Source organism: Ambystoma mexicanum, chromosome 9, assembly GCF_040938575.1.
Source record: "Ambystoma mexicanum isolate Mex_15411 chromosome 9, UKY_AmexF1_1, whole genome shotgun sequence".
Taxonomy (NCBI): Eukaryota; Metazoa; Chordata; class Amphibia; order Caudata; family Ambystomatidae; genus Ambystoma; species Ambystoma mexicanum.
This window is the reverse complement of record NC_090931.1, coordinates 95,283,113-95,296,411: the sequence shown is the minus strand read 5'-3', so window position 1 is coordinate 95,296,411 and position 13,299 is coordinate 95,283,113. Positions and strand designations below refer to the sequence as shown.

Here is a 13,299-nt window from a genome sequence, read left to right as displayed (position 1 = left end):
GACATGGTAAAAGCAGGACAACAAGCCCTCAAATCACAACACGTGCCGACTCAACCTTCCAAGGAAGCCGCAAATACAAGAGTTCAACAAATTTCACAGAGGGAAAGGGCGACCGGACGGGATCCCTGGACGAGAGCAGAGCGGGAGGAGACTGACGTTAGAGTCGTGCTGCAGCCAGGGGACGAAGGCGCTGGTCAGGGACCAAGCCAACCCGATACCTAGTAGGGGCGAAAAAGGGGAAACTACACCCGCAGCACCATAGCCGGAAGGAAGTTAGGATCAGAGTGCGGGCGAGTGGGAGACCAGAAACATTTACAGATACCGGGAGAAGAGTTGACATGACTCCGGTGATAGCTAACTAACTATCTCTTAAATCTTTCAGAAGGAGTTGCAAACATTGCTGTTCTCATAAATTGTTAGATAAAAATGTAGTTCCCCAACTACTATAACTGACATACTGTTGTTCAACTAGATAGGCTTGTCTCTGTTATGGTTTACAAAATCCTAACCAGATTGGTTAACCATATGTGTTTATGTTTTCCTTGCTGTCCGCGCCTTCATGCCTGCGGGTCTAGAGAGCGCAACACAAACATAATGTAATGTAATGGAGCAAATCATCCGCACTTTCCTGGAAATTAGCAGTCCCACTGGCCTCAATAAAATGAAGACTAACTGACTTTAGTAGAGGGCTAATACATTCTACCCAGAAGAATCCCGTAGGAGCTACAAATATGCTTTTCTACTAGACCCTCTGGCAAGAGCGTGTGGGGTCATGCAGTTGCAGGAGGCCGCCATCTTGTTCCTCTGTGGCGACCACACCTTTGCTGGACGTCACCAGCCATTGGACAAGCCTGGACCACAGCGAAAATCTGGACAAAGACCCCACCATAAGACAACGCCCAGCATCTAGAAAGAGGTATGCAGTTGCACGCATGAGTTGACCAACGCTGTCCTTGGTGGATGCCTGGGAAGGATTTTCTTTGGGTTGCAAGACTATGGATGCACCTTCGGTCCTTGGGAACACGTACCTAATCATGGACTTCATTCGGTCATCATACCTTGCACTGTTTTGCTGAGGAATCTGTCCTCTAGAGTACGCCATTGTTGAGAGTAGGCCATTGTTGAGAAAACAATTGATATCATCTTTGACGCCCATATGCTGGAAGGCAGTGTTGTTGGTTTACAATGCACTCACTTTGAGGAAGAGAACTGTAGGCAGCCCAGTGTCAAGAAACCCTTTTCTGTTGTGTTCTCTCTTTTCTTTGCCCTGCAACCCCATCTCTTGTAAATTCATTTTTGGAAACAGTGTATGGCCCATGTGGCTCTGTCCTGTTCCACCCTCCTTGTGACAGAGCCTATAGCAGCTTGCACGTGCATCCAGTTTAAAGACATCAAGAGATCTCTTGCTTTTTGATGTTTGATAGTCGCTGCTCGTTGGTGGGAACAGGAGTAAAGCGTAGGACTGGACCCCAAAAACCTTTAAGCGATCAATCTTGTGATGTATACAAGGTTACAATCTCGATTTAAAGTTTTTAAACGTTTACACCACTGCGAATCCAGCCCACGTTTCTTGCACGACTTCTGCTGTTCGCCATTTTTCAGGCTGCCCATTTGGATTGAGGCGATTGCGTCATATAGAAGATTTGTTTTCAGTTTCCAACTGGAAACAGTGCCGAAGAACTCCAATCAGGGGGACCAACGGGAAGTCACCTGTATCGTACTGATGTCATTATAAATGCGCCTTTTAATAAAACGCAATTAGAATACTGAATCTTCAAGCAAGAACATCCAATGGTCAAATAATATTTTCAAATCTAACGGAGCTTCATCCCAGCAGAGCTCACCTGAGCTTTCAGTTCTATTGCAACCCCACTTCATCCCCACTTCTGAAACCTAGGGGGTTTTCAATTGATTTCTTCCCACTATGGTCAAGGATAAGCTTCTACCAGCCCTTCTCCATCACAACTTGTCAATATTCCTCATCTGGGGTCGAGTCCCAAAAGTCTAATATGGCCAATTTCAAAAGCTTCCAGCCTCAGATCTCTGCCCTGAGCTTCCACTAAGAGCTCCCCGCCCAAAGCTTCCAGAATTGGGCTCCCTACCCGATGCTTCCCATGGGAAGGACATGCCCCATCTATACAGCCCAAATACTGCAATCAGGCTCCGAATCTAAATCTTCGTTATCTGGCGTCACGGTCTCAATATTCTTCTTGCTGAGATCTGCCCCATTTTTACAGTTTGTGCTCTGCGCCTCCGTATATGCACAAAGGTGCCCGTTTCATTCTTATAATCTTGCCCTCTGCCCTGAGCCTGCAATTGGGCCATCATGGTGTGAGCTTTGAGCTGGGTACACGTGCAAAGGTACAACATGGGCCCCCTGGTCCCATGCGGCAGGTATAGGCTGTATGCCCAAGGCTGCCGATGTACGGGCACTACCTGGAAGTTATAAATATGGGGTCCCTCGCCCCCCAGATTCCAATATGGGGTCTGTGACCCCCCAGCTTCTAATAAGGGTTACTGCCCCAACCTCCCAATATGGTCTCCCTGCTCCCACTATGGGCACCCTGCCCATGCTCCCAGCATGCTCTCCCTAGTCCCAAGCTGCCAATGTAGGATGCCTGCTGCAAGGGCGTGGAAGGAGGAGATGGGCACACAGGAGGCATGTTTCTGGCTGCAGACTTTTATTGATAGTAAAATGAGAGACAACGCTGTCTGATTCGAATTCTAAGAGGGGGTTCCATACTTAAAATACGAAGGAGTGCGTCAGGATGTCAGTCTAAAGCAAAGAGTCCACCGTCCTGTGGCCCAAACCTATTTCCGACCCTTACACTATTAACACAATAAAGGAAAAGGGCAGGTCTTCCCGATTCAGAAGAGTGGTTTCCTTCTTCGGGGTGATGGCTGAAAGTTCACTTATGAGCGATTTGAAATGAAATGTTCTTCTTAAGGGATACAGATCAAAAGTCTCAAGAAAGGTTTCTTTTAATTGAGGTTCTAATAATGCACATAGACCAAAGAGGCTTGCATCTTCACAATGTCAAGAGAAGGACGCCCCACCCCACTCTTAATTCCTTTTACAATGTCCACAAACACCAGGGGATATGTCTCCCTTGCCGTGGTCTTTTCCACAATGCTCACTGTTTTCACAGCCTACTTAGTTCACTGTCCTGCCAGGAACCGACTATAGCAAAGGCTTTGTGTGTAGTACATTATTGGGTGTGGATCCCAATTCCTTCTTGGCTCTTCCGGATTCTTACCTTTTCTTACCCGGCTCACTATCCTGCCAGGCATTTTTGTTGTCCGATCCCAAACCACTGTGGTATTGGCTTCTCGCTCTCGGGTCCCAGATCCCTTTGGCTTCTTGCTCTCTTGACCTGGGCAGCCCTGGTCTTCCACACTCCCAGGGACTGCCACAAAGAAGATGGCTCTGGAGGACACTTCCTCATCCCAGTACTCCCGGCCATCCCGTTTTTAAGGAAACGGATAGAACAGCAGGCATGGTGTTGTAGGGGATTAGAGAGGAAGGATGGTTAGGGGGGCTATTTGGATACTATGTTCTCCCCAGATTGCCACTATTCCCCTAGGGGACTTCCCGCCACATGAGATCCACCCAATGAGTATCACCCCCAGGGGGACAATCAGGTAGCAGCCTCAACTTCTTGGCCTCATGGAAAGGGGCTCCCCTTAGGGGAGAAGTGACATCCGCAGATTCAAAACACTGCCTAGCTGCCAACATGCACTTTCTACCCCAAGCTTTCAATATGGACTCCTCACCCGCAAGCTCCCAATACACGTTCCCAGAACCCCCAGAAGCCCCTCCAAGAAGTCTCCCAATACAGGCCTATCCCCAATCTTCCAATCCAATATTGCCCTCTCCCCCCAATCTCCCAAAAGGGGCTCCCGAACCCCAGTCTCCCAAAAGGGGCTCCCGAACCCCAGTCTCCCAAAAGGGGCTCCCGAACCCCAGTCTCCCAAAAGGGGCTCCCGAACCCCAGTCTCCCAAAAGGGGCTCCCGAACCCCAGTCTCCCAAAAGGGGCTCCCGAACCCCAGTCTCCCAAAAGGGGCTTTCCACCCCCAATCTCTCAATAGGGGCCCCCACCCCCAATATCCCATTAGGGGCTCCCGAACCCCAATCTCCCAATAGGGGCTCCACATACCCAAGCTCCTACCATGGCTATTTTGCTCACCATACGTTATCTGACCAAGCTTTCAATATGCACTACGTACTCCAAGCACCAATATTCACGCCGTGACCCCAAACTTCCAATATGTCCTCTCCGTCCACAATCTCCCAATATGGGCTCCATTCTTCCTAGTTTGCAAAACGAGCTCCCTACTCCAGCTCCCTATCAGAGGCGTAGCCAGGATTATCTAACAAGTGGGGCCTCGAGCTAGTGTAGTTCGTCCCACCACACTGACATTAACATTTGTAAATGCTCACACAGCGCTGCTGAGTGGGCATTTACAAATTTTGGGTGGGCCTTGCCTGCCCAGGTCCCACCCAGTCTATGCCTCTCCTCCCTATATGACATGGTAGGTTATTTATAAACATGCTGAATACCTAGAGGTTTCTAAGCGCTGTCCCGTGGATCAAACCTGTATTGCTCCAAGTTGTCTTGCTTCTAAGGCGAGCGAATTACCCCTGAGCTATCTTCCCGAGCGACCAACTCCTGCCTCAATCTTCCAATCACAACATTCTACACCAGCCTATGTATTACATGTTCAATCTGTCATCCCATACCGCTGTCTCCAATTTAGCAATAATCCAACATACTATCCCAATCGTAAAAATCTTCTGCACACTTTTAATGAAGGCCTCTGTAAAAAACCACCCTCCTATTCCCCCAGTTTCATACCCCTAAATGTTTGGCATCGTCAGCCCACCACAAAGCACATTTAGAAGTTTACTGCTGCGTGCTGGGCTGCTTTTTAACTCAATGCCCTGCAGCTCACAAAACCGATGGAGTCAGGGGAAAAGCAATGGCCCGGCTTCTTCTGCCTTGTGGTAGACCTCGTCGGTGTTCAATAGCCGGATGCTTTATCGTGGATACTGAACGAAGACGGGCCTGCTGCATGTTAGGTCATCAGCTTTGATCCATGCATTGGTGTGATATTTGGTATCTTGTCAATTTTTGTTGATCAACAGTTTCAAAAGTATTGTAATGAGGTCCTTTTTCAAGCACCCATCAAGACCATGGGCACCCATGCCCTGAAGGATCCAGGTTGATCAGTCGATCCACTACAATTCAACACACACACACACACACACATATACCACATCACCATGGTGGTGGTGGTGGTGATGTGATTTCAAGCAACAATGCTCGACAGAGCTTTGTTTTCCATCTTACTCCTCAGATAAATGGTCATTCCTCAAGGAAGTGGGTCCTTCGCTTTGTGGCCGAGGCTTTGTGTGTGCAGCGCCTAGGGTGTGTGTGTAGCCCTCTGCAGCCAGAGGCCAAGTGCTGCTTCCTGAACTCTCACAAGGACCATCACCTTTTACCTTTTGGATGTACTCCGCTCATTGGCATTTTAATTTGCTATATGCCCACTTAAATCTCTTTTGGAGATGTTACTGTAGAAGATTATCATTGTGCTTTCAGAAGCATGGTTTTACTGGGGGGGGGGGTGTAAAATTCATTACGGCAAAGCTTGTTGCGCTGAAAAATAAGTGACAAAATTCAATTTTCTTGGTCATTTGTTGTCAGTGTGCAGCAGAATCTCATGGCTACTGGAGGCCCTTTACTGAAAAAGAGGGATCCCGCCACCCAGGCGCATAAACATGCAAATTGGCCCTGCATTTTACCCAACCGGCTACACAATGACCATTTTCTTTGGCCGGTGCGAGTAAGTGGTCTTCCGATGGTTAAGGACTCATTCTCATTAAGTCTATCAAAGGTAATGATTTTAAGGAGATAAAGAGTGGCTAGACGCTTGGAAAAAATCATATATTATCTGTAGAAAGAAACCGGTGGTGGAGACGGTTGGGCCCACACATGCCAGCGGTCATCTGCTCAACGGCAGCCGGCCGCCATGTGCAGAAAATGCAACAATGCTGGGTTGGAGCCACGCCAGAATGTGCCGGTCCATCTGGCAGGCTGAAAGCAATGGTAAGCTCGCCGAAAGCCAGGGCCATCAATAATGCGTCAATGTGGAGAACGTAGGCCAACAACCTCGATGGCAACTCTCAGCATCCCAAACCAGGAGGACCAGGTGACAAGGCCATGTGTCAAACTGTGCATGGGTTGGGGCAAATGTGCAATGTGCTGTACACTGAATGCCCTCAGAGCCCTTCCAGAATGTAGTTGTGTGCATACACCTTGTTACCAGGGCATAGGGATAACAAAAAAAGCCTCATATTTACATCTGCCTTCACATCAGTAAGAAAGCTCAGTGTGTTAAGCGCTTGCTGTCGAGATCTGTGTGCAACCTGGTGGTGACAGATGTGAATCCCGCAGGGGGGACTCTGCACATCATCCTGATCAAGGAAATACAAACTATCATTGTACTGGGTAATAGGATATTTACAGCGTTTTGAAATGACAAAAAAGCAGTTGCAAATACTTGACAAAAAAGCAAGCTATTGGTTAATTAATGTCAACATCTATATATTTTGTGTATCCTAACTTCTTGGGCACAGAAACAGTTAAAAAAAAAAAAAAATACTCCCGGCTTGCTTTTCTTTATTACAGACTAGTATACACGCCTGGGTACATGGGCCAAAGTGCAGGTTTTCATTAACACAGCAGGGCTGCTACAGATTCTAAGCCTACAGCTCCCTCTAGTGGTGACAGATCCCTCTAGCTATGCAAATTGGCATTGTCTCTAGCAGTGAGCAGGTGAGGCATCGGACAAACATACATCTGGCCTTTTATTATATTGTTAGATTAGATATGCCCCTAGCTTTAAGGCTCTCGATTATTCACATAACTAAAAGGTGTCCCTCTTTGCCGGCATATGTGCTGGGCAAGAGGGAGGGTGAATATAATTATACTAAATAATAATAATAAAAAGATAAATAAAGGTCTTGAATGAGTAGTGGGGAATTAGGACATTCTCTGGAGCTCTTTAACGATTAGTGCATACCTTCTAGAAAACTCTGAGGTACTCACCTACTGAAACTGAGCAGTGGTAGGAACTGGTGTGAAGAGCAGGAGCAGGAAAGCCTAACAAACCTTTCATGAGAATGCAGTACCCCCGGGTGGAATATTCCAATGCTGCGGCTGCTAGCCTCGTTCATAGAGGAAATGACGTCTACCAATGCCAGGCAATGGCCGCTTGCCTCAATTCCTCCTACCGGCCAAGCTGTCCGTTCTGTAGAAATGGGCGAATGCTCTGAAAAGAAGCCTTCCCATTACTCCCTCTGCCCCACTAGGGGCTGGTCTGCCCAAACGATCTAGGAGTCCAGCATTGTGAATAGCAGCCTCGAGGGCTTCAAGGAGCTTTATAGGAAAATCATACACATTTAAACACCAATAATTGAAAGTCATTCCATATTTCTGAAAGACACAATGCTTCCATGTTTAAAATGCTTAAGTAAATAACATGCATGGCAATAAGAGGGAGACCTTCTCCTTCGTTTTTCAAGTCTGAAAACAAAAAGTAAGGCAAACACATTGAATATTTAATAGTCCCAATTTCGGCCCAGGGAGTGGCATGGCGACACCGTTGGAGGAGTTCGCTGAGATACTATTGCTTTTTTCATTTTTACGAATAGTTATGGAGGTTCCACAAGTGGAAGTTGTAGTTTAAGCATACAACAGTCTATGGAAGCCTTTCAATTGCTAGCCCGTGTATTGTGGAGAAGAAGGGGTTGGTCGGTTTCTGTACTCAAGAAGTTCCACAGAGGGAATAACTGAAGCACTGGGAGCCTGTCACCCTCATGCAATCTGTGCAGCTGTCTTATGTGCCATGGGACCATGTAAAGGCGCAACATGCAATGTTGAGAATGATTCGCAGATGCTGAACGCAGCATCCCCTGCATGCCCCAGTTGAGCACATTCGAGGAACAGTGTGTTGCAGAACCTATTTTAGTGAATATGTATAAGCTCTGCATGCATTTTTCATGGTCCGCTTCTTAAAATTACCCTCATGCCCCTCGGATGTTGAATCTGGATTATTCTTTAGCTTTTTCTCCAGGTGGGTGATTAAGCAACAGATGTGTCAACAGTGTGAATTGTCTAGTTTTGATTTTTCCAAAGACCCCTTTTTGCTGCCGGAAACTATTTCTAAATTACAGCATGATCCTGATACGAACGTTCTCCCCCAATATAAATACTTTATTAACAGGGTGAACGTAGAGGCCATCCACCAACAAAGGAAAGAAGGGTCTAATGGCAAGTTTAAGAAACTGAAAATAGCAATACTCAATAAATCCCTATTCCACCCTATCAAATGCCCTTTCACATTCAGGGAAAGAAGCGGACGTAGGAAATGAGCAGTACTGGCTTACTGCATCATATATAATGTGCATCACAACTTGTACTGGCCAAACCTTAAAGCTACAATTCACAAACTGGCTAGCAAAATATCTTCAGACGACTCTTCTACATTAATTTGAAGATTCAGTTCCAAACTCATATTTACACTGTTCTTTAAATAGAATTGCACTACGGCTCTTTACGGGAGTGCAGAATACTGTGGCGAGTCAGAAGGACACAGACTCTTGTATGACATGATGTACAATGTTTTATTAAACTAACTAAAATGCCTGCCTACATCACTAAGGTGCTTGACAGTCATGAGTGTCCAAAAACAAAGGAGTCTGCGGTCCACAACTGCCCTATCTGACCCTACCACTTATGAAAACTAACTTAAAATCAGGAGAGTGACTCCCTTCGGCCGACGGTATTCTTGGCACCACTATAAGCACCACTATATGCGTTCCTGGTTAGAAGTTAATTGGCAAATAGTCTCTTGTGACTTTGTGAATCAGTATCTTTAGTTCATAAACTGCATTATCTAATCTTCTCTCTTTGTGGATCCCTTTTGGGATTTTCACATAAGATCCATAACTGTTGCCAGGACTATTAGAGTATCTTATTAAATAATTTGTGTTCAGATAGGTTGTGTTCCGGGGAAGATTTATGTCCCCTTCAGTTGGGCTCATTCTCTCGATACATATTCCAACTGCTTGCCTCTCGAGTAACACCTGGTTCTCACCGTCTCTTTATACTTTTCTTCATTAACCTTATTTGTTACTGTCCCATTATATGAGGCGTATTCCATCACATCACTCGTCTATGACTGGTTTAGCTTTTCAATATCCAAGGGTCTTTGTTTCTCAGACCTTGGTTCACACTGGGTTCTTTCCTTCTCTTTATACTTTTCTTTGGAAACATAATTAGCTACTTTCCCCTCTTCCCAGGTTTAAGGGTGTATAAGTATGACTTGGACACAGAGGGGTCATGTTGATTGGCATAAACCTTTAGTGAACGTAAAAGGGTGGGGATAAACCCTACCTTTCCCTAAAGCGAAGCAGGGTTTACCTACCTCAACCAAAACTCAGGAAACTGTCAGGACATCCTTGTCTAAAGTAAATAGTCCAAGGTCACAAGTATGAAGCCTATTTCCATCCCTCAAACTATTGAATAAATTATACAGAACAAAAGGTCTCAACTCAAAATAATAGGTTGTAGATCCAATCAAGAGTTCCAAATAACAAAAGTTCTTAAATGTAAAACTAAATTCCATAAAGTTCTTAGATATTTCTCTGTAACACAAGCGTCACAACAACCGGGGGAATTGATTCCCTTTCCCTGGTTCCTTCTCTTCACAATCCTTTGTTTCTTGAAACACAACAATCGGGGTTAATGACTCCCTTGCCCTAGTTCTATTTTATTATTTTTATTTAGTATTTGTAGAGCGCACTACAGCCCACAGGCAACGAGGCGATATAAAGAGATTTTTAAGAAGGCATGCTTGCGGGTTACAAAAAGCGGCCCAAGAAGGTATGCTTAAACACATTCACTTAGATACATTTGCTTGGTTCCATTAGTTACAGTTGATTACTCATGCTTTTGTCTAGGTAGCAGATGGCAAAACGGATATCATATACATGGTGATACAATAGTAGTGCAGACCTAGTATGAAGAGCTCTCTTGAAGAAGAGCTGGGTTTTTTAGGCCTTGCGGAAGGCTGTGTGTGATTTGATTGATCTAATCTGAGCTGGGAGGTTGTTCCATAAGGTTGCCGCCATAGTGGGGAAGCTGGAGCCTGTTGGAAATTCCTGCAAAGGTCCCAGACCTCTGCTTCTCTCTTTCTGCTTGGGCCAACTTGGTTCACTTCTCTGCCAAGTATCGTGCTTGCTAAAACTCTGGTTTCCCTTCTTCTCACGGGAGTGGGTCCCAGATGTTTCTTTGCATGCGGATACTTGTAGCCTTCTTCTCTCAAGTACCACCACAAGGAAGGTGACTCTGGTTGTTCTCACACAGTGGCGGGTCCCAGACTCAAGCTTCTCTTGTTGCGGGACAGACCTGGTTCACTTGCCTGCCAGGTATTGCGACTATAGAGATGCTGCCTGCACCTTCTTAGTTTCCCACAAGCCAGCCTGAGTGCTCCCCCTACCTCTAGGGAGCCTTGCAGTGGGCTCTGGTCTGCCTGGGAACACTGCAGTCTCAATCTTCCTCTGGGCAGCACAGTCTTCCTGTCACTCGCTTCCCAGGCTTCAGCAACACCAGAGCTTCTCTCCGCCAGCTTGCCTTCGGGTCCTTCAACTCTGGACTGACTCTGGTCCTTCCAGCCCCCCGCCCCTTGAGAAGGGACACATTCACTGGTTTCGTCACAATATCCAAAAATACATTACCTGAAAAAGGTGGTTACAGGAATGATGTTGACGGTGAAAGGGTTTATATTTATTTTTACATTTGTAAAGCGCCCAAATCCTGGGGCTCCAGGGCACTGTTGCAAGCAGTTACATGAAACAAGCATGGGCAAGGCACTACATAGAATGCTGTGGACATGAGACAATAACGGAGGGGAAGTTAATAAAGACCAAGAGTCAATTGTTCCTGCAAAGAGGACAGTGTGTTAGACGAAGAGCCATGTTTTCAGCAACTTTCGGAAGGTCCAGTATGAACCTTCTGCTCATAAGGCTGTGGGAAGGGCATTCCAGTGGTTCGATGCTACCGAGGGGAAGCTAGCCCCACCTCCTTTAGCTCTTTTGAATTTGTGGAGGGGGAGTCTGAGCGTAAATAGACCTAATTGGTCTGTTGGGTGTTGCCCTCTCCATTTTCAGGACCAGATAACGCGGGGTGGTGTTGCTCAGACATTTATGAATGATGGATAATGTTTTAAAGATGATCCTTTCCCTGACTGGGAGCCTGTGTGCCTTTTCACTTGTGGCTGAGATGTGGTCTCTCCTCGGGATGTTTAATGTGGCTCTGAGGGAGTTATTTTGAATTGACTGGAGTTTGTTAATGGGCTTTTTTTGGATGTTCCAGCAAACAACATGTTACAATAATCCAATTTTGTGCCCGTGGTGGCTCTTGCTAAGGTCAGGAAGCTCTCTGGTGTCAAAAAGTGTCTTGCTGCAGAGAGGAGTTTTGCTGTGTAAGCTGCTGATGAGGCAACTGAGCTGACTTGTTTGGTGAGGGATAATGCAGAGTCCAGGTGGATGCTGAGGGTTTTTACCATAGCAGAAGCGGGGATCTGAAAGTCCTCTATCCTGAAGGAGGAGTAATGTGGCCAGAGTTTCTGAATCAGAGAGGGTGGGCTTGTCATGAGGATCTCTGTCTTTTTTGTCTTTAAGACAAAATAGGTTAATGGCCATCCATGTTTGAATAGTAGAGTAGATATGGTTGAGGGTGCGGGAGTCTTTTTATAGGAGCCTGACAAGGGAAAACGGATTTAGGTACAAGAAATGCTGATGTCAATCATAATGTCGAGGTTTGGTGAATGTATTGTAGAGGGAGGGGGAGGTGCAGGAGCCTTGAAGGATGGCGCAGGGAATGGGAATAGGGGCGGCATTGGGAGTGTCGGAGAACACTCTCATGGTTCTACCTACTAGGAAGGAAGCTATCCAGGTGGTGGCATTGGTGGAGAGATTTGCTGATGTGGTGGCATAGGGTTGGGTGGCCAACTAGATCGAAGGCGGACGCTAGGTCTAGTAGGATCAAGATGGCAGGTTTACCATCGTCCATGAGAGTATCAAGTTGAATTTTTAGATCCAGCAGGGCCTATTCTGTGCCGTGAACTGGCTGGAAACCTGATTGATGCATGCCAAGGATGTGGTTAGATTTGAGATGGGCTTGGATCTGGTAGTAGGCTGCCCTATCCAGAATCTTGAGAAGGAATGGAACTGTGGTGATAGGGCAGTAGTTATTAGGATCTGCGGGGTCAAGTGAGGGTTTTTTCAGCAAGGGGCAGACCCAGGATTGCTTGAGGCTGGCTGGGAGAAAGTTAGTGGTGAAGGAGGCATTGCTGAAGGGGGATGAGTGAATCTGAGCAATCTTTGAAACTGAAGCTGGACGAGAATCTCCCTTGCAGTTCGAGGGTTTGAGATTGTTAACAAGGTTGGTGGTTTCTAGCTCAGATATTGGCCCAAAGTAGAAGGCCGGTGCCTGGTGTGTTCTGGTGAAAATGGGTGTGCTGGTGGGGGTAGACTTGGCTTGTGATTTATTTCTATACGACATTTTCTCACGTTTGTGCAGGATGCAGGATTTTGAATAGTTACTTGGAATTAGAATTGGCATTTTTTTATTCTTGTGTTGTAGATTTGTGCGATTGTTGCTCTGATAATTAGTTTGTATTCTTTTGCTATTTTCGTCAACACAGATTTAAGGAAGATTGGAGGGGTCTTTTTTCAAGAGGGCTTCTGCCTGACGCTTCTTAGTGCATAGGTCTTGGTGCTCCGAGTTGAACCACGGGTTGAACCACGGGTTGAGGTGGCAGTTTGGCTTAGCCTTTCTAGGTAGGAGGGGGGCCACTAAGTTGACTGCATTGGTAAGTGTGTTGGCAGAGATCTGCTAAGGCTTGGGGATCAGTTGCATCGAGTGCTTCTGATCCGAGGGGTTGAAAGAAGGCGGAGATGGATTATTTTGTGATTTTGTGGCTACTGTGGGCTAGGGTAGGCGGAAGAGTGGGTAGGTGTGCGGAAGAGTGGGTGGGGGTGCTGAGGGTTGTTTATGAGAGGGGAATGAGAACGCACTGATGTGGCGGTCAGAGCAGGGGTAGGGGGTGTTAGTGGAGATGTTCACACGGCTGTTCAAGTCAGCTATCCCATCGAGAATCCTACCTTTGTCGCATGTCGGAGAAGAGACAGTGGGTGTAAAGCCAAGGTCAGTGAGAGTGTTAGCTGT

The 13,299-nt window shown here is 46.4% G+C and overlaps 1 protein-coding gene across 2 annotated transcripts in view; it reads right to left on the bottom strand.

Annotated features, from left to right (window-relative positions):
* ZBTB16 (zinc finger and BTB domain containing 16) overlaps window positions 1–13,299 on the bottom strand; it is a 421,469-nt gene that overhangs the window by 31,055 nt on the left and 377,115 nt on the right. The window lies entirely within an intron of this gene.